The sequence below is a fragment of the Bos indicus genome, chromosome 5 (genome assembly GCF_029378745.1).
Source record: "Bos indicus isolate NIAB-ARS_2022 breed Sahiwal x Tharparkar chromosome 5, NIAB-ARS_B.indTharparkar_mat_pri_1.0, whole genome shotgun sequence".
NCBI classification, from domain to species: Eukaryota; Metazoa; Chordata; class Mammalia; order Artiodactyla; family Bovidae; genus Bos; species Bos indicus.
Window position 1 is genome coordinate 55,529,462 of NC_091764.1, and position 27,494 is coordinate 55,556,955.

General features: G+C 41.6%; 1 pseudogene; it reads left to right on the top strand.

The window, feature by feature from the left end:
- Nucleotides 1–19,574, top strand: part of LOC139183031 (thymidylate synthase-like) — a 76,011-nt pseudogene extending 56,437 nt beyond the window's left edge.
- The last annotated feature ends 7,920 nt before the right edge of the window (nt 19,575–27,494 follow it).

A 27,494-nucleotide genomic window follows, 5' to 3' on the forward strand; every position in this document is an offset into this window, starting at 1 on the left:
CCTCCAGTTTGAGAAATGAGCTCACCGTACCTGTGTATACTATACCTCATAATAGTCATCATTTGGCCTCAAGCCGCAGATTACCAGCCCAGTCGTATCACTTCTCATTTTTGCCTTGACACAGCTGGGCTTCAAATTGATAAGCATATTGTTTTTGATACATAGAAAAAACACTGGTCAGAATGTGTTAGAAAAAAAAGAGCCTTCTCCAAAAAGAAAATATCATTGGTGTTCAAGTCGCCTTAACAATAAACACTAATAATGACAACAAATTGTTTGTTCAATATTAACTGCATTTAACTGTGAGACAAATCAAAGATCGCCATAGGGAACACTTGGCTTGCTAGGAATGGTATGTTTTAATAATTCTGAGAGAAAAATTCTAATTCATCCACAACGTCAAAGGGTAACATTTCCCAGGGGAAATGAAATTAATCATAGCAAAGGAAAATGCAACTGAGTTAAATGCATTTTTTTTTATGCTATTAATACTTTTATTCTACTTTTCTGAGTGAATTCCCAAAGTGATGGGCTCTTGTTGGCAAAAAAACTCCAGAACAATCTGAGATGAGGCTTTCTGATCACCCACGCTTCATATCTGGGCCAATTCACAGGCCTTTGAGACAAGACAGATAGCGCCGCTGACACTAGGTTTCCAAAAGAGAGAGTGAATTTTTTAAAGCACATTATCTATCGAGGTGGTAACAGGTAAGATGTCTTTGGGGCTTCAGTTTTGGTCGGTGATTTCTAATCTACATAAATTTCCTTGGAACTGACTGTAAACTAGTTAAATGGTTGGCTGGTGACAAAAAGATGAGGAAAATAATGCATGCATATAAAGCAGCACAAAAGCTTTGGAGGGATTTGTATCTGTTCTGTAATTATGTTGGCGCATGGGAAATTAAAATTCTTGTTGGCCTCTCCCTTCGCTTTCTCCCACCCTCCAGGCCCCCTCATCTTGTCCCCAATAAATGAGCTCTTGGAGGAAAAGGTAGTTTGAGGTGGAAGAAAGCAAAAAGAAAGATGAGAGAGCAGGATGAAAAGACAGCCCAGCGAGAGCCTCCCTGTTCCCCAGGGAGGCACGGGGCTCTCACACAAGCAGGAAAGGCTGTTTTAATTAAAACCTGTGGTCGGTTCAAGGAAGAAAGTAGTTCAGATGAATAGTTTTCCTCATACATCCCTCATTACAGCTTGCACTTTGGGCTGTTTATGTTATTTCTCTAGACCAGGGGTGAACAGGGACAAATCTAGCCCAGCACCTGTGTTTGTATCACCCTCAAGAATGGTTTTTACATTTTTTACATAAATATCTACATATTACTCCCAGTTTTTCCTCTTAGCCTGCCAAGTCTAAAACACTTACTCTCTGGCCCTTTAAGAAAAAGGTTTCCACTCTTTCCTCTAGTTGAGACCTCCAGGGGGCAGCACTGCTCAGTACATTCCTTTTCTTTTTTTTAATCTCTTGGATTCTATAATGCCTGATGGTTAGATTTTTTTAAGTTCCAAAAGAGAATGCTAAATGCAGGAAGACATTTAAAAAAAAGAAGAAGAACCTAAGGCTTCAGTTCAGTTCAGTCGCTCAGTCGTGTCCGACTCTTTGCGACCCCATGAATCACAGCACGCCAGGCCTCCCTGTCCATCACCAACTCCCAGAGTTCACTCAGACTCACGTCCATCGAGGCAGTGATGCCATCCAGCCATCTCATCCTCTGTTGTCCCCTTCTCCTCCTGCCCCCAATCCCTCCCAGCATCAGAGTCTTTTCCAATGAGTCAACTCTTCACATGAGGTGGCCAAAGTACTGGAGTTTCAGCTTTAGCATCATTCCTTCCAAAGAATCCCAGGCTGATTTCCTTCAGAATGGACTGGTTGGATCTCCTTGCAGTCCAAGGGACTCTCAAGGGTCTTAGAGGTGCTAATTGGCTGGTCAAAAGTCGGTAAAGGGAGACACAGCAGACTCCTACCTTGGAAGAATCTGTGTCCCAACTTGGAGAGGATAGTAAGAAGTTTTATAGCAATGGTGCAAAGAGGGTGTGATCAGCTTGTGGACGTACTTCTGATGGATTGGTGGTGAGGTAAGTAGGAGCCAGCATCACCAACCTTCAGGTTCCAACTGGTCTGGGGTCTTAAATGCTTGTGGGCAGAGTACCATCCTTAATCCGTAAACTTCTCCCACCTGTAGTGGGTTTCAGAGATACTGTAGTTCAGCTGCAAAACAGCTCAAAGATATTGTTGTGTGTATCCATTGATAGGGAAGGGCTTCCCTGATGGCTCAGTGGGTAAAGAATCTGCCTGCAATGCAAGAGACACAGCAGATGTGAGTTTGATCCCTGGGTTGGGAAGATCCCCTGGAAAAGGAAATGGCAACCCACCCCAGTATTCTTGCCTGGAAAATCCCATGGACAGAGGATCCTGGCAGACGGGCCACAGTGCAAAGGGTTGCAAAGAATAGGACACGACTTAGCAACTAAACACACTTTTTAATAGGGAACCAGGACCATGCCCTAGAGTTGCACTATTGTTTCTCTTGACTGTTTCTCCCTGGTCTCCCTCCTTTCCCTAATTAGCAACTGCTTGAATATGCCCATTGGAATTCAGGGAAGGTCCTGGAGGCTGATTTTCCAAAAATCAAAAAAACAAGGGACACAGGAAGGCTTTGTGCCCAGGAACTCCACACGACCCTGCAAAGGGTACCTTGATGGAGAGAGGCCAACGCGTTTTTTAAAAAAGCAAACAAACAAACTAATCTTATTCCTAAGGAGAGGTACAGTTTGAGACTCAATCCCTGGGTAAGTGACAATCCTGACATTGTCCTAAACAATATATTTATGATTATATGGGCCTTTGGGGAGGCACTGCAAAACACACTTACTGTGAGGCTCAAAACTGATTTATGACGTACTTAATGGTAAACTGAGAGAGGAGAAACACATTGAGAAAATAAAATAAATTTCTTTCATTATGTTTACTAAGAATTACACCAGGGAGAACATAATTTGTTTGGTACATTTTATGCCCATTTTGAATGTCTCAAGTGATAAGAATTTCTGACTCTTTCCTTGGGGGAGGTAGGGACTATCCCTAAGCTAATACTTTTCATTGTCATTCATGTTTTCCAGGCAATAGTTCAAGGTATAATAGGTTTACTCACCACTCTACACAGATGCTGAATTGAAACCTTTCTAATAATACCCAAACTGTATTCTAATTTTTTGCTATGCTTTCAAAAGCTTGGGGATATAAAACCTTGATGTGTATATTTTAACAAATATTGATGCTTTCTTTGGAATTTAGGAGGCAAGTGTCAATGGATTGGATATAACTAAATGAATTGGATAGAACTAAACACTTTGACCTGTCATCTGGTCAGTTGTGATTAGCCTAGGTGATATTGCATAGGTGAACTTGCTTTTATGTTACCTAGACAGTGTTAGAGAGAAACCCTTCATTCCTCTCCAGAGTGCTCTTTTGAAAGTCTTGCTGCTCTAGTTAGTTCAATGCTATTTATTTTTACTTGTGTTCATTACTTTAGTCCTCAGGAGTAATGTTCAATGTTTAGCAACAATAAATTTTATTTCCCACGTGACAGCCTGGTTACAAAGCTGATACAAATCCCTCTAAATCTTTTGTGTCGCCTAGTATGCATTCATTATTTTCTTCATCTTTTTGTCACCAGCCAACCATTTAACTCATTTACAGTCAGTTCCAAAGTAATTTATGTAGATTAGGAATCAAGAGTAGGCAAAGCCCTCCAGGCATCTCACTTGGCCCTCTCAGCTGTGGATTGGGGTCTTCCTCTATCAAACCAACCCCTCATCCAGCCTCTTCAGAGCTGCGATGCTGGCTTATTTAACTTCCACCGTCAGAACACACACTCTCTAATCATAATCAATCGACAAACAATTATTTATTTCTAGCCATGTAATGCTCTCCTAAGAAGTTGCTCCGGGTAAAAAAATCAATAAATAAAACCAAAATAAGTGACAACAGATGGCAAGAAGGCAATATGAAACAAGTGATTTTTCAGAGTTGATTTAAATGCTTAGCTAAGCATTCCAGAAAGTCTTGTCATTTCAAAAGCGAGTGTTGTACATACAGGGTAGAGGGAATCAAGTGGTCCTCAACGAAACTGTCTCTCGGTATTAATTTATCAAAGGGTGGACCAAGACAACCTACATTAAAATATATTTTGACTATTCAAGCTGTTTTGGACAGTTTTTAAATATTACTCCTGTAAAAGTCAAAACGGAATTAGTACTGCTAAGAGAGCTCTCTAAAATAGAGCTGAGAGACCACTGAGAAAATGTGCATGTACACATCTCGACTGGATGGTATCTAACCTTTTTGTTAATCAACAACTTATATTTCAAATCACATATCTCATAGAAAAAAAGAACAGGGAATCAGGTCAGGTTGTATGAAAAAATAATAAAATGCAGGCTTGTCCTGGTTGCTCTGTTAACACCTGGGACAGGCTCTCCCTGACATCAGGCACTGCAGCAGCCCTTGTCGGCTGCCCCTTGCCAGACGCACCCTGGGCACAGTTGGCACATCCAGGGGCCATCAGGAGCAGCAGCTCTTCTTGCAGGAGGTGTATCTGTGGTTTCACAGCTGCAGGAGCAGCTGGGGTCCATTTGGAGGAGAGGTGAGGCTGGGGGTGCAAAGCCAGAAAGCAGGCTCACTTGTCTGGTGGGAGGTGTGTTGGAGCCGAGGAACCCAGGTACCCTAAAGGAATCAGACCTTTAGGCTGCATCATCTCATCACTGGCAACCAGACATCTACCCAGTGTTCCAGAGACTCACGATAGGTATCAGATCTCGACTGTAAAACAGCTCGTGACAGCCAATTTACTGCATCCTTACCCTGAAACAACTCATGGTAGCCATCCCTTAAGGACAAATATTTCCTTCCCTGTGTCAGACACGGTTTTTGGCCTTGTAAGCCTCTGACTCTTTCTCTTCCCCAGAATGTTTTCATTTTTACCTAAATCTGTGTCTCCAGAATTACAGTTCTTGTGATTCCAGATAAAGCTCTTTTCTTATTTGCAGCCTTCTGCACTGGGGGAGAGGGTTGTTGCTATTGTTGACACTCCAATACAAAAAAATCTCCTTGTCTATTTAGGGTATATCAGAAATGGACAATGCAGTTTCTCTAAGGTAAAGTCGATCATCAAATATTTATTGACTTCAGGTCAGTTCAGTTGCTCAGTCGTGTCTGACTCTTTGTGACCCCATGAACCACAGCACACCAGGCCTCCCTGTCCATCACCAACTCCCAGAGTTTACCCAAACTCGCGTCCATTGAGTCAGTGATACCATCCAACCATCTCATCCTCTGTTGTCCCCTTTTCCTCCTGCCTTAAATCTTTCCAAGTATCAGGGTCTTTTCAAATGAGTCGGCTCTTTGCATCAGGTGGCCAAAGTATTGGAGTTTCAGCTTCAATATCAGTCCTTCCAACGAACACCCAGGACTGATCTCCTTTAGGATGAACTGGTTGGATCTCCTTGCAGTCCAAGGGACTCTCAAGAGTCTTCAACACCACAGTTCAAAAGCCTCAATTCTTATGCACTCAGCTTTCTTTACGGTCCAACTCTCACATTCATAGATGACTACTGGAAAAAAACATAGCCCTGACTAGATGGACCTTTGTTGGCAAAGTAATGTCTCTGCTTTTGAATATGCTGTCTAGGTTGGTCATAACTTTCCTTCCAAGGAGTAAGCGTCTTTTAATTTCATGGCTGCATTCACCATCTGCAGTGATTTTGGAGCCCAAAAAAATAATCAGCCACTGTTTCCACCGTTTCCCCATCTATTTGCCATGAAGAGATGAGACCGGATGCCATGATCTTAGTTTTTGGAATGTTGAGCTTTAAGCCAACTTTTTCACTCTCCTCTTTCACTTTCATCAAGAGGCTCTTTAGTTCTTCTTCACTTTCTGCCATAAGGGTGGTGTCATCTGCATATCTGAGATTATTGATATTTCTCCCAGCAATCTTGATTCCAGCTTGTGCTTCTTCCAGCCCAGCGTTTCTCATGATGTACTCTGCATATAAATTAAATAAGCAGGGTGACAATATACAGCCTTAATGAACTCCTTTTCCTATTTGGAACCAGTCTGTTTTTCTATGTCTATTTCTAACTGTTGCTTCCTGACGTGCATACAGATTTCTCAAGAGGCAGATCAGGTGGTCTGGTATTCCCATCTCTTTCAGAATTTTCCACAGTTTATTGTGATCCACGTGGTCAAAGGCTTTGGCATAATCAATAAAGCAGAAATAGATGTTTTTCTGGAACTCTCTCACTTTTTTGATGATCCAGCGGATATTGGCAATTTGATCTCTGGTTCCTCTGCTTTTTCTAAAACCAGCTTGAACATCTGGAAGTTCATGGTTCATGTATTGCTGAAGCCTGGCTTGGAGAATTTTGAGCATTACCTTACTAGCGTGTGAGATGAGTGCAATTGTGCGGTAGTTTGAGCATTCTTTGGCATTGCCTTTCTTTGGGATTGGAATGAAAACTGACCTTTTCCAGTCCTGTGGCCACTGCTGAGTTTTCCAAATTTGCTGGCATATTGAGTGCAGCACTTCCACAGCATCATCTTTTAGGATTTGAAATAGCTCAACTGGAATTCCATCACCTCACTAGCTTTGTTGAGAGTCACTGTTTACTCTGTCTTATGTTGAGAGCTATACAGAATGTCATAAATGGACTCAAAGAAGTGATGATTGAAGACCCCTTAATACAAAGTTGTCAACAAGAAGGCCAAATCCAAAAGGATGGAAAGCATGGAGGGAAAGAGAGGTGTATCTATATATCCCTTTCTTCTCCCGTTTTATCCCCAAAGCTTTCCCAGCCACCACCCATCAAATTAAACTTGATGTATTAGGACATGGGTGCCATCAGACCTTTTAAAGCAGAAATAGAATAAAGCCATTTTCAAACCATTTTTTCATGGGGTTCTCAAAGCAAGAATCCTGAAGTGGTCTGTCATTCCTTTTCCAGCAACAAAACTAAGACACTTACACCTTGGAAGAAAAGCTATGACAATCCAAGAGAGCATATTAAAAAGCAAAGACAAAGTGATGTATAGTCAAAGCTATGGTTTTTCCAGTAGTCATGTACAGATGTGAGAATTGGACCATAAAGAAGGCTAAGCACTGAAGAATCAATGCTATTGAATTATGGTGTTAGAGAAGACTTTTGAGGGTCCCTTGGACAGCAAGGAGATCAAACCAGTCAATCCTAAAGGAAATCAGTCCTGAATGTTTACTGGAAGGACTGATGCTGAAGCTGAAGCTCCAATACTTTGGCCACCTGATGTGAAGAACCAACTCATTGGTAAAGAAGCTGATGCTTGGAAAGATTGAGGGCAGGAAAAGAAGGGAGAGACAGAGGATGAGATGGTTGGATGGCATCACTGACTCACTGGACATGAGTTTGAGCAAACTCCGGAAGACAGTGAAGGACAGGGAAGCCTGGCATGCTGCAGTCCACAAGGTTGCAAAGAGTCTTAAATAGCATGAACAAGGATAAGGCCATAGAAACAAGAGCAACCAACTTTTCTTGTAAACAAGTTCTGGATGGCATTTGCAAAGCTCTGCCCAAATTTTCTGTGGCTCTAATGAAGTAAGCCACACACACACACACAAAACCCTGCCTCCAAATGAGATTGTATCTAGACCATGTTCAGCAGACTCATGCTTTATTTATGCCTTTTTAAAATTACATTATTAAAGAAAAAAATCTTTGAAAAGCCCAAATTTATAACTGTGTCCTTTTAGAAATTAGGTCATGAGAAGTTGAGTCAAAACAAAACATTTAAGACTGCCCAATCCAAAGCAACACAACCAAAACCTTCATCAAGGGTAAAAATTCACCCAAACGGAATTATGGTGTTGGGAAGATAAAACCTATATATCAAATTTTCTTACTGAAACGATTAGGATGTTTTAGAATTTTATTGTATTTGACCATCTAGTCATTAGTTAAATATGTAATTTTTTAATCCACCATTATTTTACCATGCCTTCAAGTTTAAAAAAATATTGTGGGTCATGGTTTTCTTTTGAGTTAGTAATTAATCTGTTCCTATTGAAGTTGATTTTCGACACCTCTTTTCATACTGGAAGTTTCTTTCCAAATTATTTCATCTTCTGGACCATTCTAAATAGCAATAGGCCGAGCTTCATTAATAAACGCCTAACAGTTCTCTCACCTCTTCATCAGGGGTGCTCGGGGTCAGTGTCGGGAGGATGTGTGCAGTCTTTCCCCAGCTTCTGTGCTTTGATGGTGACTAGAAGCAGCCAAACTCCCTTGGCTAGTTTGCATGTTAAAGGTAGTACTGGCAGGTGTCTGGTTGAAGATCTAAAAGCTCCTCTCTTGTGTATGCAAGGGCAAACTCTTCAGTGACGTGAATTGACAATAAGAAGCATATTCAATAAACTTCAATAACCCTTTGTACCCACTTTTTTAAGCCAGAAAACCTGTATTAGAGAAAGTTTGGACCTAATGTTTTCTACTGTGTCACTCTGCCCAACTTGCCTTAGTTGTCAACATAAAACCTTTTAATGTGTCCCTGCTTCCTGATTCTACCAAACAGAGGCAGAAAACTCCAAGTCTGGTTTTTTAATTGTTTTTTCACTTCTTTTCAATTTCTAATTCCACTTGCAGATCACTCACTTGTTTTTTATACAGAGCAGAAGTGCTTGAATTATGCATAAAACCTTTTAAAAGGCATTTTTTCAGATAAAACACTTTGTATTATTAAGCATTGTAAAATTATTATTGCACATCACTTTTATTATGTAGCTCATTTTAAATGGGCCAGAATATTTTAATCATCCAAGAAAAGCCATAGTTTATAGCTTAAAGTTGAAAATATATCTGCACATTTTTTCCATAAAATATGCATGCATGATTTTCAGCTCCATTTAACTAATGTGTTTTGGAAATATGTTACAATAGTAAATGCAACAAATCTCAGTTGAGGGAAAAAAAGTAATATAAAAAGTTGATTAATAGCAATGTATACTTTTTTTCATTTTACAGAAGTCCCTATTATGAAATATGAATCATTTTACATAGATAACCTCTGTATTTCTGTGCCGTTTATCTAAACTGTAGTATATTACAACTCTGGGTGCAGAATTGCAAATTACGTCAAAGAAACAGTCAAAACAACATAAATTACCCATAATGCACTTGCAAAGAAAACGTTGCAACTGTTAAAGAATTAAAGAGTAATCCAAAAAAAATCAGGTAATGCCTACAGCCTGGATATAAGTAGGATCAGAAATGTAATACATTTGCAATTATATTATTGAAAATTATTTCTTAGTTGAACTAGTGATGTAAAAATGGAAACTGTGAGGTCATTTGGATTAATGATCTTCATAGTCAGATCCTGGTAAGCATCTAAAACATGTATGGCCCTGTATGTAAAACACATTTCCTAGATGGCATCACTTTTCTCAGATGTAACTTCACAGTAAAACTGAGCCAGTCTTTAAAACATGTATTAAAAAATTTGTATGGGAGCACATTTCCGTAAGGCAAAATTGGTTTGTGGTTTCTACTGTAAGAAAGAGAATTACTGTGCACAGTATAGGAAGTCTAATTTTATGGTCTGCATGACTGGGTAGTAGCTAGAGTTTTCAGCTCCACCACACATGTCATGAATAACAATACATTGAATTTACATAGCTATTTCCTCAGTGGAATTCCAAGACCACATAATCTCATTTAGACTCATAACATCTCTCCCAGGAACCATGAAGTAAGAAATATCTCCATTTTAAACAACGGAAAAGGAGGAGGCATATAGAGATTGAACCACATCCGGCACCAAAGAGATTAAAAAATATAATACTTTCCTAATAATGGCAGAACTTCCAACAATCCACTCAGAGAGATTCCAAGAGTGCAGACCCTGCTGACCACGCACAGGTGCCACACTTTCATAGTGGCCAACTCAGACCACTGCTGTAAAACAGACAAGCCTCAGTATTGGGAGAACCAGACTTCCCCATTTTCAACACTGACCCTGCACTTTTTACACCCAGACCACTACCAACTACCACCACCTCTCACACCGCCTGTCTCTACCTCAGGATTGTGCTTAGTCGCTTAGTTATGTATGACTGTGACCCCATGGACTGTGGCCTGCCAGGCTCCTCTGTCCATGGGGATTCTCCAGGCAAGAATACTGGAGTGGGTTGCCATGCCCTCCTCCAGGGGATCTTCCCAACCCAGGGATCAAACCCAGGTCTCCTGTACTGCAGGCAGATTCTTTACCATCTGAGATACCAGGGAAGCCCTATGCCTTCTATTAATAGGGCCCAGCACTCATCCCTTGGTTCAGCCCTTAATGGCTCTGGTCTTCCTAGACTTTGGCTTCTGCAAACTAGATCTTCTTCCCTGCTCTTACTATTGATTAGCATATCTAAACACAGGACTCTCCTCCTCACCTTGGACTTGTGGGCCTCAGGTCTCCTTCCTGACTTCTCCTTCCACATGGGAGCTATTGATCGTCTTTCAGCCCAGCCTGAGACTCAACATTCCCACACATTACTCCATAGGCTAGACGCTAGCCAGCCCACCTGCAGTCTGGATCTGTATGGCCCCAGCTGCCACTTGAGGGCAAGCAGCTCCTGTAGCAGTGGACTCTAACATACTTCTATATGACTGATGGCCTGAACACCGGGGTAAGGAGGACAGAATCACAGACCTAGACCCCAGACAGCCTTGCCATTCTGTGGCCATGGCTGTACTGCCCAGTGACCAGCCAGCAATGCTAGTCATCTTCACGTTCTTCAACACAGAGGGGACGTGAAGGCAATTAGTGGCTGGACAAACAGCTCCAAGAGGTAGGTTCTGCAAGCAATGAAATGTAGCAAAATATTAATACAATCTTCCTAGGAGATGCAGCATTGAGTAATTGTGGTCTTCTTGCTCAAAATCTAGCCCCAGGCCTGTATTGCTCTTGTAATCATTTATATCACCACCAAAACAAAACAAAAAACTAGCAGCATGGGGAGCTTTTCTGCTGAGAAACTAACCAGTTTCCTAAGATGCTCATCTGTTGTCAGTGAGCAACTTGCAAACCACTTTGAGACAGGCAGGATACTGCCTCTTGGGAAGGTAGAGAGGTCAGTTTGACTGTTTAACTTGGCCTTAAAAATTATGCCCCATAAATGCTGATATTTTTCTCTTGGTGCTGATCCTCCCTGGCCATTTCCTGACTTGATTCCACCTTGTTCTTATAGCTTCTCACCATCACTCCAGACACTGCTCTGCAGCGCTGGTTACGAGTGAGCCAAGCCCCAGGCTGAACCAATTAGTGCCTCATCCATCTGAATACACTTAAGTTCAATGCCCTAGTGCCCTGGTCAGCAGAGAAGGCAATGGCACCCCACTCCAGTACTTTTGCCTGGAAAATCCCATGGATGGAGGAGTCTGGTAGGCTGCAGTCCATGGGGTCGCTAAGATTGGACACAGCTGAGCGACTTCACTTTCACTTTTCACTTTCATGCATTGGAGAAGGAAATGGCAACCCACTCCAGTGTTCTTGCCTGAAGAATCCCAGGGACGGGGGAGCCTGGTGGGCTGCCGCCTATGGGGTCGCACAGAGTCGGACACGACTGAAGCGACTTAGCAGCAGCAGCCCTGGTCAGTAGCCTCTCCCAATTGAGCAATTGGTTTAAGTGATTTTCAATCATCACTGTCCATTTACACTCACTCCTGACCTCTCCAACCAAAAAGCAAAAATCTAAGAATTGTATGTTTCTTATATATTTTTTCATTGAACATCCATTTCCCTTATTTTTTCTTCAGTACATAATTTTGTTCAGTATGGAAGTGAACCTAGCTGAAAAATTCTCCTTCCTGGACTCCCCTGCAGTTAGGGGGGCCCTGAGACACAGTTGCCTTTTTTTTTTTTGGCTGCACTGAGTCTTCATTATTGCTCAAAGGCTTTCTCTAGTTGCAGTGAGCGGGGGCTACTCTCTACTTGCGGTGCAGGGGTTTCCCATTGTGGTAGCTTCTCTTGTTGCAGAGCACAGCCTCTAGAGTATATGGGCTTCAGTAATTGTGGCACACAGGCTTCAGTTGCCCCCAGGGCATGTGGAATCTTCCTGGACTAAGGATCAAACCCATTTCCCTGCACCCACAGCAGATCTCAATCACTGGACCACCAGGGAAGTCCTGAGACCCAGATCTTAACTCTAGGTGCAGAAGGAAGTCTTTGGAGAGAGCATCCCTTTCCAAACACCAAAGATAGAGGCAAACAGGCTGGGCACTTCTTCCAGTATAGAATGTGTAGTTGGAGCCAGAGATAGAAAAGTGAACTCACAATCATTAGGCAACACACCTGAAGATAAACACTAAGGATGAAGAAGGAGCTAGGACTCTGATGCATTGTGTGGGTGCTTCCCCAGCCATGGACTGCCCACCTCTGGACTTATTATAAGAAAAAATAAATAAAACCCCTGCTTGGTTAAGGCATGCGGTCAGATATTTCTATTCTTCTATTACTTGTAATCAAATGCCTTCCTACTTTATACTTGCTTTCTTCTTTGCCCATGGAATTTCTACTAGACTGGTCTATAATTGTCACATCCTAATGGCCAAAGCTCAGGTCTTATTTTCACACTTCCTGGCTTTTTACTTTTTAGCTGGAAACATACGCAACATTTGACCTATAAGACTAAAGCCCCTTCATCTTTTGCAAAAGCACAATAATGATGAAATAAAATAATATTTAAGCATGAATACTTCAACTATACACCCTGGCTTAAACCAAGGGAACTGGAGAACAAAGAAAGCAAATCATTTCATCAAGATTTAAAGAAGAGAAGATCAAGGTTTACATCTTCTCTTCATTATTCACTATTTGTACAGACATGAGCCACCCACTTAACTCTCTCCAAGCTTCAGTTTGTCTATAAAATGGAGATAACAATAATGTCTACCCATAGTTGCCATCACTCAATGAAAAAGCAGACATATGAACAATAATAGTTATTATTGACTGTAATAATCATCTAAGAGTCTTTTCATCATGTGAATAAAAATGCATTTTGACCTATTTTCTTTTCTGAATGTATTTTCTACAATTTTTATAATACCCTCCCCACCATTTCCAGAAAAAAGGATAAGGTAAAGGAGTTAGAAGCTATCTTTCCTGTGAATGCTCGATTCTAATTAGAATCCTAAGAAGGATTCCTCCAGCTGTGGATTGGATGCATTGATAACACAATGCATCTGGGACACATTGATAATCCAGCCCATACCAGTGAAGCGCAAAAGAGCAGATACCCTCCCCCTGTATGACGTAAAAACCGAGCACCCAAAGCCAACTAAAACCAGAAAATTGGAAATTTTCTAGTGAGCACATTTTTTTCTAGTAAGCACATTCATTAAGGGGGGTTTCTTTCCCTTTGTATACCACGAATTCATCTATTCTTCACCATGCCTTAAACAGAGATTATCCTCTACGTTATATGAGTGTGTGCCATATTACTACAATTTTTTGGAAACTATAGAAAAAGCAAAACCAATCTGTAAAATTTGTCTTCTTTCTCTTCCTCCTTTCATTTTTCTACTTATTAATAATTGACCATAAATATCCAGAAACTACAAAGATTCTGTTAGAATTTGATATATGTCTTATAAATTTACAGAAGAAAGTACCTGAAACCAAGGACAAAGGGATTCTTAAGGATGCTGAAAAGCAGTGCATGTTTCTAAGAATCTTCTCACAATGACAACAGCTCTCCTCAAGTTGTCATTGTCATTTCCATAATGCTTAGATCCTGAGATTTTAAAGTGCATGTATTGTCTGCAATACACAGCACCGGGCTGACGAGGGCTACAAACATTTCCTTGTAGAGTTTGGGCTTTTGTCCCTTCTGTCAAGGTTGGTGAGTGTCACTGTCTTCATTGCTGCCTGCGTTTCATGCAGATCTGGACATTAACTTCTGTACCAATTTCTATGAATACTCATTGCAACCTTGTTGATCATCAAGCCTGACAAGGTTAAACTTGAGAACGTGAAAGTCGGCTGAAAGCAGACTGGAGAAGTGTGCTCAGAGAAATGTCTGGATGTTCCCAAGACTGGGAAGAGAAAGTGTTGGTGCCTCTCCTCGCATCCCTGAAGCCTGAATCGAGCCCCCCGGGCCTGGCCCCCAGCTCTGTTCCCCTGGGGAACTGGCCCCCAGCTCTGTTCCCCTGGGGAACTGGCCCCGGGTCTAGTCTTGTCACCTTTCCTGCCACTGAGTCACGGGCTGTGTGAAGGAAAGCAGGTCATTTGGAGTCTCGGACAGAGAGGATATTTGTGCAACTGCTTACCTTCTCTAAAATGCCATTGCTTTTCCTACTTAACAGCTTTAAAATGTAAAAATTAGTAACAGTGTATGGGTACCTTCTCAAGGTTTTGGGCTAGGGGATAGAAGAAGCTAAACAGAATGACTCCTCCCCAGACCAGCTTGTTATCAAGAGCCTTAAATATCTAGATCCTTCAACACGACCGTCTCCCACCTCCTCCACCTCCTCCAGTTAGTGACTATACTTGCCTGTTTTCTTGATACCAGTCCCTGGGTGAAACAGCTGGTGTACTATACTACTGTACTTTTCAGAGTACTGTGCTGTACTCTGAACCCCATTATACATGGGGGTTTTTTGTTGTTGTTGTTTATTTTTATATTTGTTTGGTTTTTATGTATTATTTCATGAAAAGTATCATAAACTTATTACAGTACAGTACTATAAAGCTAATTGTGTTAGTTGTGTACCCAGGCTAAACTTTGTTGGACTTACAAGCAAATTGGACTTAGGAATGTGCTCTTATTTGTTCGTATGTTGGGGACTACTATAATTATCATCCCCATTTTATAGATGAAAAGCTAGAGAGGAAAAGCAAATGCTTTGCCCAGGATTCCACAGCAAATGAACTACTAAGTGGCAAAGCTGGGAGTTGAACCTCAGTAGTCTGCTCTGACTTTCCCCAAGCGAGCCCCATGATCTTGGAGACTGTGGGGGAGGGGAGGTGACAAGTTTTATTAGTCCATTTGGGTATACATTTCAAGCCACTTTCACTAACCGAGCTCTAAGAATAATGAAGTTATTTGGTTACTCCAATCAGACTCCTGTGTCTATTTCTCAATTGTTTCAGAATTTAGATGGAAAGGGTTGCAAATTGCTTGCTCCCTCAGAAACCCCAACACTGACCTTGTCCGCTTTTACTGAAGTAGGATAAAGGATTGAAATTAGATAACCCTGTCTTTCCAATTTACTCCAAACTGGGGACACTTAGCTCAGTTAGGGAGCATTCATGCTTCTCCTGTCCAGTGACTAGACTTTCTTCCTCACCACTTGGATCATCACTATATCAAGGACTCCCTAATTTCCCTGGTCCTCCAGCAGCCTTCCCACAGTTCAAATTTCTTATATAATCTGGGTTTCCTTCCACTATGACTAAGTAGAGGAGATGGGAGTCCCTTATTGATGGGTTAGCCCAGGTTCTCTGAGGGTCCACACACCCAATTACACATCTCACCCATCATTCAAGTTCCAAGCGCACTCCTCTTACTCCATGAGCACACGACAGCCCGCTGTGTTCTCTCACCCACTTTACATGTGTGTGTACATGCTTAGTTGCTCAGTTGTGTCTGACTCTGCAACCCCTTGGATTGTAGCCTGCCAGGCTCCTCTGTCCATGGGATTCTCCAGACAAGAATACTGGAGTGGGTAGCGATTCCCTTCTCCGGGGGATCTTCCCAACCCAGGGATTGAACCTGGGTCTCCTGCATTGCAGGTGAACTCTTTACCATCTGAGCCACCAGGGAAGCTCACTGTAAACTTATAATCTAAAGCAAAAGCTTTCAACAATTATTTATTGGGTACCATTTGCACCTTGGAAATACCATTCGAAGTACCATTTGCTCTTTGGAAGAAAAGCTATGACCAACCTAGACAGCACATTAAAAAGCAGAGACATTACTTTGCCAACAAAGGTCAATCTAGTCAAAGCTATGGTTTTTCCAGTGGTCATTTATGGATGTGAGAGTTGGACTGTGAAGAAAGCTGAGCACCAAAGAATTGATGCTTTTGAACTGTGGTGTTGGAGAAGACTCTTGAGAGTCCCTTGGACTGCAAGGAGATCCAATCAGTCAATCCTAAAGGAAATCAGTCCTGAATATTCATTGGAAGGACTGATGCTGAAGCTGAAACTCCAATGCTTTGGCCACCTGATGTGAAGAGCCCACACATTGGTAAAGATTGTGATGCTGAGAAGCATTGAGGACAGGAGGAAAGAGGGCAACAGAGGATGAGATGGCCGGATGGCATCACCAACTTGATGGCCATGAGTGTGAGTTTGAATTTGAGTTGGTGATGGACAGGGAGGCCTAGTGTGCTGCAGTCCATGGCGTTGCAAAGAGTCAGACACAACTGAGCAACTGAACTAAACTGAACCATTTGAAGTGAACTGAAAGTTGCTCAGTCATGTCCGACTCTTTGCAACACCATGGATTGTATAGTCCACGGAATTCTCCAGGCCAGAATACTGGAATGGGTAGCCTTTCCCTTCTCCAGCGGATCTTTCTGACCCAGGAATCGAACAGGAGTCTCCTGCATTGCAGGTGGATTCTTTACCAACTGAGCTATCAGGGAAGCCCAAGTACCATTTATGCACCTAGAATTCAGCAGCAAAGAAGAGATAAATGTGGCTTTTCTGTGGCTGGCCTCACTTACAATTCATTCAGCCTGAGTAAACAGCTGTAGGGTATATGAATCTACATTTTTCTTCTCTAAGTTCCAGAAAAGCTGAGTGCCACTCAGGACTAAGCCAGAAAGTTTTGGAAAAGTTTATTCTATGTTCAAAAATAGGAAGGCCCATACAATTATCCAGTAGATAATGATTTCGATTAGAGATTTTGCCTTAGCTCTCGGATAGCTTTCATGGGGCCTACAAATCTTCTGATGTTGTTTGCAAATTTTTTGTGCATATACATCTGTGCATTTTACTCTGGAAAGGGTCTTTAGAATCTCTAGACCTCCATGAACCAGGTAAGGTTAAGAAACCATTGCTTTAGAGCAACTGTGATGAACGGACTCCTAAGGGAGAATCTGGTAGGATTTCTTCACACTCTGAGTCCTGGGGCTCTGGTCATACCACTAAAGAGACATGAAGTCAACTTGATGCCAGGGTACCATGGGTACAGAACATGCAACACTCTGGGTACCAAGCCAGGAGCACTATGGATACTGAGCCCACAGGGTCTTCTGTCTGTCCTTCTGCACAGCAACTACTGAAGGCATTTCCCCTAGGCTTTCTCTCCCTCAAAACTCCTCTTTCTGCTCTTCAATGTGATTAAAATCTCTCCAATCAAAAAGAGGTTAAGTTTCCCTTTCACTTTATATTTTAATTTAACAAAATAAAATTTCAAAACCTTAATGTAACTTTATTATAACTTAACTTGTAGCACAAAAATAGTAAAGAGGCACTGAAACATTATCAGTCTCTCAGTTTGGAGAGTCTTTTTTTAAATATCCTGGAAAGTTGTGAGGCCATATAAAAATTCATAATATAATGATAAACTCATCATAGCTACAACAAGTCATGCTTTTGCTAAAATAAGGTGCTTATATTCAAGTTTGGATAAATTTAAAAAATAACTCTCTTTCTGGCTTACTTCACTCTGTATAATAGGCTCAGTAACTAATGCATGTATATGGAATTTAGAAAGATGGTAACAATAACCGTGTATACGAGACAGCAAAAGAGACACTGATGTATAGAACAGTCTTTTGGACTCTGTGGGAGAGGGAGAGGGTGGGATGATTTGGGAGAATGGCATTGAAACATGTATAATATCATATATGAAATGAGTCACCAGTCCAGGTTCAATGCACGTTACTGGATGCTTGGGGCTGGTGCACTGGGATGACCCAGAGGGATGGTACGGGGAGGGAGGAGGGAGGAGGGTTCAGGATGGGGAACACGTGTATACCTGTGGCGGATTCATGTTGATATATGGCAAAACCAATACAATATTGTAAAGTTAAAAAATAAAAAAAATAATAATAACTCTCCCACTTTCCTCAATTTTCTGTATTTTTCACCTCCTTCTTTATATTTAAATACCCACCTTGCTATACTTCTGTTGCTTTCTTAAATTGTATTTTTTAAATTGGTAAATACATATATCTCCAAAGGGGAGAAAGACATGCTACAATTTGCACAGAATTTCACATGCCAAAACACAGCCTGGGGTTTCCTTTCTACTCTTAAAAAAGTGAAATATTAACTTTCTAAGTGAAAGCTTCTAGAAGGGTAGCTTGAAATTTAAACATAATGACCTCCTAAACAACCCACCAGGGTAAAAATGGTTGCAACCCACAGCTGCTACAAACTGCCTGCAATTCAAAACGTTCTCAAAGCTCTTCCTTCGCAGGACCTACATCTAAAGCAATCATTTTGCCAATCTTTCTTTTAAGGTTTTGGTTTATAGGATTGATGTAGAGTAAACCTGTGATAGGATGACAGAGAGTATGGTGTCCCTTTCCACTGAGAGCTAATGTAAGAGAGTTCACCATACGGAGGTGGGGGCACAGGCGGCACAGACTGGCAGTAAACTTCCTCTTCAGGAGAAATCGGCTTTTCTCTGATGGGCTCTTTGGTTATGAAAGGGAAAGCACACAATAGGGTGATCAAGGACAAGACAATGAGAGAGCTGAATTGTTCCACACATTTTAGTGAAAGGAATGTTGAGTTGCCAGAAGCAAGGAGGGAATTGCAGATTAGAGAGGCAAAGAGAGGAGAGAAGGAGGAGAGGAAACTGGCAGTTGGCAGAGGGCCAGGGAGCTGGACTTTTCAAAACAAGAAGGAAAAATAAGCAGTTTTTAAGTCATCTGCTATAGGTATTTTGTTTCAATGCAATCCTCATTTTTAACCATAAAATTTTTATGAAATTCCCTGTTTTTGTGAGCAGTGTCTGAGGTAGATGAAGGAGAAGTCCCCATGCTCTGCATTTTGATTGACTCAGGACATAAACAAGAGGACAGACACAGGAGTCGAGACAACAGTGAATTTGAAAATTCTGAGAAGCAGGAAATAGACCAATACATGACTAAGAAGACCAAGTTCTCCCCTGGAAATTGTCAGAGGGATGCTGTGTCACTTGGATTTTGTCAGACAAGCAGAACCACCATGTGGGATTTACTACGGGGATCGCCTCTTATACAGTAGTGGGAGCTGCTGAGGAATTCTGCGGAAGGCTGTTGGTCTCCTTGATTGTTGTGGGCCTGAAGTCTCTGTAGAGCCTCGGAACCATCGGTTGGGAGGAAGAGCTGGGCGTGAAAAGGGGAGAGCAAGGACAAACTGGAGCCCTCATGCCTTGTTACCTCTGACCTCAGTGACATAGGTGGTCTACAGAAGGAGCTGGTGCTCTTCACCACACATACGGAACCACACATACACCTGGCCCAGGATTCCAAGAAACTGAAGGAGGTGATCCAGCAGGAGCTGGAGGAGCTATGGGTTTGGCTGCTGCCTTGTACTACCAAGATGTGCCAATAGATGAGGGACAGCATACCTGAAATCCAAGGGTGACTGGTGGCTAAAGACCCTGATGCTAGAAAAGATTGAGGGCAGGAAGCAAAAGGGGCAACAGAGGATAAGATGGTTGGATGGCATCAGCGACTCAAAGGACAGTTTGAGCAAACTCCAGGAGATGATGAAGGACAGGGAGGCTGGGTGTGCTACGGTTGGTGGGGTCTCAAAGAGTTAGACATGACTTAGTGAGTGACAACAACAATGATGGGCAATGGTGAAAGGAATCACTCCCAACTTTCACAGTGTTTTCCTGGACCCATGGATCCTAGTAATACAAGGAATAGCATCATACACGGGTCACTGATTTAAAGCATACACCACACCCTGGAGGGTTGGTGTTCTCCAGCTGTTCTCCAGCTGTTGCTTAACCTACAAGGTGTTGCTATCCAGCTGGCATGGAAAATAAATCAGCAAATGGCTAGTCTGGCATTCTAACAGACCAGTGACCTCTGGTCAACGAGGGACACAGTAAGATCAGTGAATTTCATTAGCATGAGTCCACGGCTGCACTTCAATTACTAGTAAATGAGTTCCTTGGTCAGGAGGAATGCTGTGGGAATACCTTGACATGAATCATACTCTGTAACTCCACAGATGGTGGTTTTGGCAAAAGCATTGACAGCAAGGAAAACAAATTCATATCAAGAGTGTCACTTCCAGTAAGAACCAAGTACTGCCTCTTCCAAGATGGATGTGGTCCAATGTACAATAATCAACCCATCACTAGGTCTCATCATCCTGGGGACTGGTGCCATGTAGTGGGGCTCAGAGTTGGTCTCTGCTATCGGCTGGTTGGGCACTCAGCAGTGACTGTAAACAGATCAGCCTTAGTGAGCAGAAGTCCATGTCGTTGAGTTCATACATAACCTCCATCTCTGACGCCATGGCCACTTTGTTCATGAGCCCATTGGGCAAGGATGGATTGACTTGTGAAAGAACCTGATTGACGTCCACAGAGCAGGGCATCTTTTCCATCTGATTGTTAAGATTCTCCTCTACTGAGGTTGCTCTTTCATGAATGGTCACATCTTCATGCCCTATGACCATTCAGAAAGATCTATCCACACCTCTCCTTGTCATCAATTTTCCAGTTGTGTTGCTTCTTAGGCAAACACATTCCAGCTCATAACACTGACTATCTTATCAAACCATTAGCCATGGTCTATGAATCAGCATGGATTTCCCAGGTGACACTAGTGGTAAAGAACCACTAGCAATGCAGGAGACATAAAAAATGCGAGTTCGATCCCTGGGTCAGGAAGATCTCCTGGAGGAGGGGATGGCAACCCACTCAAGTACTCTTGTCTGGAGAATCTCATGAACAGAGATCCGTAGGGTCGCAGAGAATCAGACCCAAATGAAGCAACTTAGCATGCATGCATGCATGGATCAGCAAAGAGCCATATCTCAAGGCATCTCTTCTTCCAGGAAAATAATTAGATGTACTCCTTGAATTACTGTCCAACAATAAGACTTTCCTTCACTACTGTACTTCAGAGCCACCTCAGAGGGGGCTAGTAGTACTTACTGAGCTATCCGCTTTGGTTTGGGCCACATATCATACAGATCTATAAACTAGGCCTGAATTTTATTCTTCCTCAGTCAACATTAGTCATGGGGAACTCCCTATGAGGCTATTCATGTGAGTTGAGAAAACGGAAGCAAGATAGCAAGAGTGGGGGCCATGGGCATCTGTGCCACCTGTTCATTCAACTCACCTGTCCTTTCAGAACTTCTCAAGCTGTGCTGCAGGCCCAGCTTTATGATTTGGGGGGACAGCCAACACTCAGTTTATAACAGGCAGCTCAGGCTCATTTGATGGCCCATAGTTAAGTGTTGAGTCGCTAGTAAGACCTAGTTATAAGACATAAGCTGTTTCTCCAAAGAAAAATAGTCATCTACAAAAGATAGCAGAGTTTTGCTCCAAAATTCTGAAGGCAATATATGCTGTAGTTCACCTGTAGAGGCTGCCAAGGTGCCACATACATCTTGATCTATAGTTCAGTTCAGTCGCTCAGTCATGTCTGACTCTTTGCAACCCCTTGGACTGCAGCACACCAGGCTTCCCTATCTATCACCAACTCCCAGAGCTATGCCATCCAACCATCTTGCCCTCTGTTGTCCCCTTCTACTCCTGCCTTTAATCCTTCCCAGCATCAGGGTCTTTTCCCATGAGTCAGTTCTTCACATCAGGTGGCCAAAGTATTGGAGCTTCAGCATCAGTCCTTCCAATGTATATTCAGGACTGATTTCCTTTAGGATTGACTGGTTGGATCTCCTTGCAGTCCAAGGGACTCATCTTCTCCAACACCACAGTTCAAAGCATCAGTTCTTCTGCGCTCAGCTTTCTTTATAGTCCAACTCTCACATCCATACATGACTACTGGAAAAACTATAGCTTTGACTATGCAGACCTTGGTCAGCAAAGTAATGCCTCTGCTTTTTAATATGCTCTCTAGGTGGGTCATAGCTTTCCTTCCAAGGAGCAAGCGTCTTTTAATTTCATGGCTGCACTCACCATTTGCAGTGATTTTGGAGCCCCCAAAATAAAATCTCTCACTGTTTCCATTGTTTCCTCATCTATTTGCCATGAAATGATTGGACTGGATGCCATGATCTTAGTTTTTTGAATGTTGAGCCAACATTTTCACTCTCCTCTTTCACTTTCACTGTAGATCACTTTTTGGTCTACAGAGACATGTCAGATACCATTGGATCCACTAGATCACATGGCAGAGTGCCCTACACAGCAATCTGGACTTATTTACAAAGACTTCTTTTTTGCTAAGGGATATTTTGGCCTATTTCTACAGTCACTTGAATATACACATGATACACAATCATTTGGGTTTTTTTCCTCCACTAATTTAGAACTTAAGTAAGGAAAAATGGACTCTTTGTTGTATGTTCCTCAAATACTCTAACATATGGGATGCGGAGACTCTGGCTTCTCTTATTTAAATGTATAAGGAAAGGGTAGCTCCCTGAAGCAGGAGCTCTTCAGGACCCCCAGTGACACGTGTAAGATAATCTGACATGTGTAAGATATAGGTCCTAAAATGGAGGAAAGGGCTGAACAGTGAAGACCCTAAGACTACTTATCTGATGCCAACAATTTATGAGAAAGTAAAAAATTCAGTTAATTATCTCTTTGGTCTTTCTCCCTGCACTAAGCACCCAGTTTGACTGATGGGCCCATCAGTCAGTTTGGTCCCACAGCCTATAAATAACAATCCTATGCTTCCATGAAAAGAAGAGCCTTCCATGAAATGGAGAAACAGTTTGACTGTGTGAACCCTATAATTTCAAACTCTTTGCTGCTTATCATATTTACTTTGTATTCATTCAGGCCAACCTGAACAGAAATGCTAATTTAACCCAGTTTAAAAAACAAAGTGGACAGAGATTTCACTTGAAATGGGATGATTTTTATTCTTGTCATCTCTGCCTCGGACACAAACATTTAATATTTAAATGTTACTCCATGTGAGATCTGGACTTTCTGCATTTTGTGGCTATGACAGGATTCAAATTTGATTCCATCTTATGTGAAAATATCATTTCAAAGTGTGTGCCCCAGGAGAATAACAAACCCAAGTCTTGGCATTTTTTAAAACGGACTTTTTTCAGAGGTCTCTTAAAATATGATTCATTCTGTCTCCTTCTAGACACCAGGAATTCAGCAATGACGCTTTTCATTTTCTCCAGAGCTTAGTTTGAATCTGTTACTAATGACTTACGGTAAGCAGAATGCTTAATTACAAAATGAAGATTATTGTGTCTACATTTAACACATTAATTATTTTATAATATGTTAACCTTGCCCTTTTATTCTAAATTTAAATGCTACATTAATTGTGTCTAATTATAATTAGACTAGTTAAAACCTATCTGTTGTTTTCCTTTGTTATTAGTATAATCCTAAAAACACCTGCCCACCATCTACTAAATACTAGGGTTGCAGTGATTAATAGTAACAAATCCTGTGAAATCACTTTTTATCCTTAAGCAGTCTGAACAAATTGGGCCATTAAAATATCTTCACTTAAATGCTACACTGCTCTGGAATGTTTCATAAGGTTGCATAAATTCTGTCACTTCGCATCCCATAATTCACATAATATGACAAATGCAGTGCAGGGTTTAACCACTTAGCATCCATGACTGACCATGGCCTGGCAAAGCTTAGTGGTCATGTCATTCATTTTAAAAATGTATAAAATTATGGTCTTTTCTATTTAAATATTTTTTTTCTTAATTTTTACAATGCTGTGTTTGTTTCTGCCATACAACAACACAAATAAACCATAATTCCATACATCTCCCTCCCTAGGCTCCCTCCCCTGCCTCCATTCCATCCCTCCAGGTCATCACAGAGCACCAGACTGGGCTCCCTGTGCTGCACAACAGTTTCTCACTGGCTAACCACCTTACACCTCATAGTGTATTTCTGTTGACGCTACTTTCTCCATTTGACCCCTAGCTCCTTCCCTCACCATGTCCAAAAGTCTCTTCTCTACATCTGTGTCTCCATTCCTTCCCTGCAAATAGGTTCATCAATATCATTTTTCTAGATTCCATGTATGTGCATTGCTACTGCTGCTACTGCCAAGTCATTTCAGTCGTGTCCAACTCTGTGCGACCCCATAGACGGCAGCCCACCAGGCTCCCCCGTCCCTGGGATTCTCCAGGCAAGAACACTGGAGTGGGTTGCCATTTCCTTCTCCAATGCATGAAAGTGAAAAGTGAAAGTGAAGTCACTCAGTTGTGTCCAACTCTCAGTGACCCCATGGACTGCAGCCTACCAGGCTCCTCCACCCATGGGATTTTCCAGGCAAGAGTACTGGAGTGGGGTGCCATTGCCTTCTCCGATATATGCATTAATATACTATATTTGTTTTTCTCTAACTTACTTCACTCTGTATAACAGGCTCTAGGTTCATCCACCTCACTACAACTGACTCAAATTCATTCTTTTTTATTTCTGAGTAATATTCCATCATATAAATATGCCACATCTTCTCTATTCATTCATCCGTCGATGGACATCTAGGTTGCTTCCATGTTCTGGCTCAAAATGGAAGACAATAATTGCAAATTAAACAACTGACAAAGGATTAATCTCCAGAATATATAAGCAGCTCATACCACTCAATATTAGGAAAACAAACAGCTCAATCAAAAAATGGGCAGAGGACCTAAACAGACATTTCTCCAAAAAAGACATGCAGATGGTCAATAAACACAGGAAAAGAAGCTCAGCATCACTAATTATAAGAGAAAAAGCTACAATGAGGTATCCCCTTACACTAGTCAGAATAGCCATCATCAAAAAATCTACAAACAATAAATGTTGGTGAGGATGTGGATAAAAGGGAACCCTCCTACACTGTTGATGGGAATGTAAACTGATATAGCAATTACGGAGAACAGTATAGAGATTCCTTAGAAAACTAGGAACACATCTACCATATGACCCAGCAACCTCACTACTGGGCATATACCCTGAAAAAAACCATAAGCAAAAGAGACATATGTACCCCAATGTCCATGGAAATAATAGTTTTAAGATTTTCCTTAAAGATGATTTTCTTTATTGATTCTTCCAATCCATGAACATGGTATATTTCTCCATCTATTAGTGTCCTCTTTGATTTCTTTCACCAGTGTTTTATAGTTTTCTCAATGGCACCCCATCCAGTACTCTTGCCTGGAAAATCCCATGGGTGGAGGAGCCTGGTAGGCTGCAGTCCATGGGGTCGCGAAGAGTCGGACACGACTGAGCAACTTCACTTCCCCTTTTCACTTTCATGCATTGGAGAAGGAAGTGGCAACCCACTCCAGTGTTCTTGCCTGGAGAATCCCAGGGACAGGGTAGCCTGGTAGGCTGCCGTCTATGGGGTCGCACAGAGTCAGACACGACTGAAGCAACTTAGCAGCAGCATACACAGGTCTTTAGTTTCTTTAGGTAGATATATTCCGAAGTATTTTATTCTTTTCGTTGCAATGGTGAATGGAATTGTTTCCTTAATTTCTCTTTCTATTTTCTCATTATTAGTGTATAGGAATGCAAGGGATTTCTGTGTGTTGATTTTATATCCTGCAACTTTACTATATTCATTGATTAGTTCTAGTAATTTTCTGGTGGAGTCTTTAGGGTTTTCTATGTAGAGGATCAAGTCATCTGCAAACAGTGAGAGTTTTACTTCTTCTTTTCCAATTTGGACTCCTTTTATTTCTTTTTCTGCTCTGATTGCTGTGGCCAAAACTTCCAAAACTATGCAAACTAGTACAGCCACTATGGAGAACAGTGTGGAGATTCCTTAAAAAACTGGAAATAGAACTGCCTTATGATCCAGCAATCCCAACGCTGGGCATACACACTGAGGAAACCAGAATTGAAAGAGACACGTGTACCCCAATGTTCATCACAGCACTGTTTATAATAGCCAGGACATGGAAGCAACCTAGATGTCCATCAGCAGATGAATGGATAAGAAAGCTGTGGTACATATACACAATGAAGTATTACTCAGTCATTAAAAAGAATACCTTTGAATCAGTTCTAATGAGGTGGATGAAACTGGAGCCTATTATACAGAGTGAAAGTGAAGTCGCTCAGTCGTGTCCGACTCTTTGCGACCCCATGGACTGCAGCCTACCAGGCTCCTCCACCCATGGGATTTTCCAGGCAAGAGTACTGGAGTAGGTTGCCATTTCCTTCTCCAGGGGATCTTCCCGACCCAGGGATTGAACCCGGGTCTCCTGAATTCCAGGCAGATGCTTTAACCTCTGAACCACCAGGAGACCCAGGTTCATACAGAGTGAAGTAAGCCAGAAAGAAAAACACCAGTACAGTATACTAACGTATATATATGGAATTTAGAAAGATGGTAACAATAACCCTGTGTACGAGACAGCAAAAGAGACACTGATGTATAGAACAGTCTTTTGGACTCTGTGGGAGAGGGAGAGGGTGGGATGATTTGGGAGAATGGCATTGAAACATGTGTAATATCATATATGAAACGAGTTGCCAGTCCAGGTTCGATGCACGATACTGGATGCTTGGGGCTGGGGCACTGGGACGACCCAGAGGGATGGTACGGGGAGGGAGGAGGGAGGAGGGTTCAGGATGGGGAACACGTGTATACCTGTGGCGGATTCATGTTGATATATGGCAAAACCAATACAATATTGTAAAGTTAAAAAATAAAAAAATAAAAAGAATTAACAAACAACAAAAAAAAGATGATTTTCTTGTTTGGTTGTCCCAGACTTTTTTTAATAGTCTCTACTGTAATAGTATTCAAATGACATCCTGAAGGAGAACTGACTTTAAGCAAATCTACTGTGTAACTTCTATCTTTTGACACATGCCAGAATGACCAGCTAATTCACACTTTAATTAGAGTTGGCTCTTTTGCTGTAGACCATTTATATGACTAAAAAGGTAATTAACAGAAATGTAGAAACATTAAGAAAAGCACAACTATGCCTCTATTTAGCTTTTGTTGTCAAAGTTTGTTATGGTCAGAAACATAACAAACATTTCTGCTCTGTGCTATGTAGTCCAAGACAGGGCCTAGAGCAAGATTTCTGGAATCAGACTAGATTTGAATCTCAAATCCACCACTTTACTTTGTGACCTTTAGCCAGTTACTTAACCTCTCTGCTTTTAATTGTCTTTATCTGGAAATTGAGAAACATAAAAACACCTAGCTTGTAGGGGTTTTCTGAGGATGTAAGGCTTCGAACAATATTTGGCCTAAGGTAAATATTAATGTTAGTTAATGGCTCAGATCACAAACCCCTTATTGCCAAATTCAGACTTAAATTGAAAAAAGTAGGGAAAACCACTAGACCATTCAAGTATGACCTAAA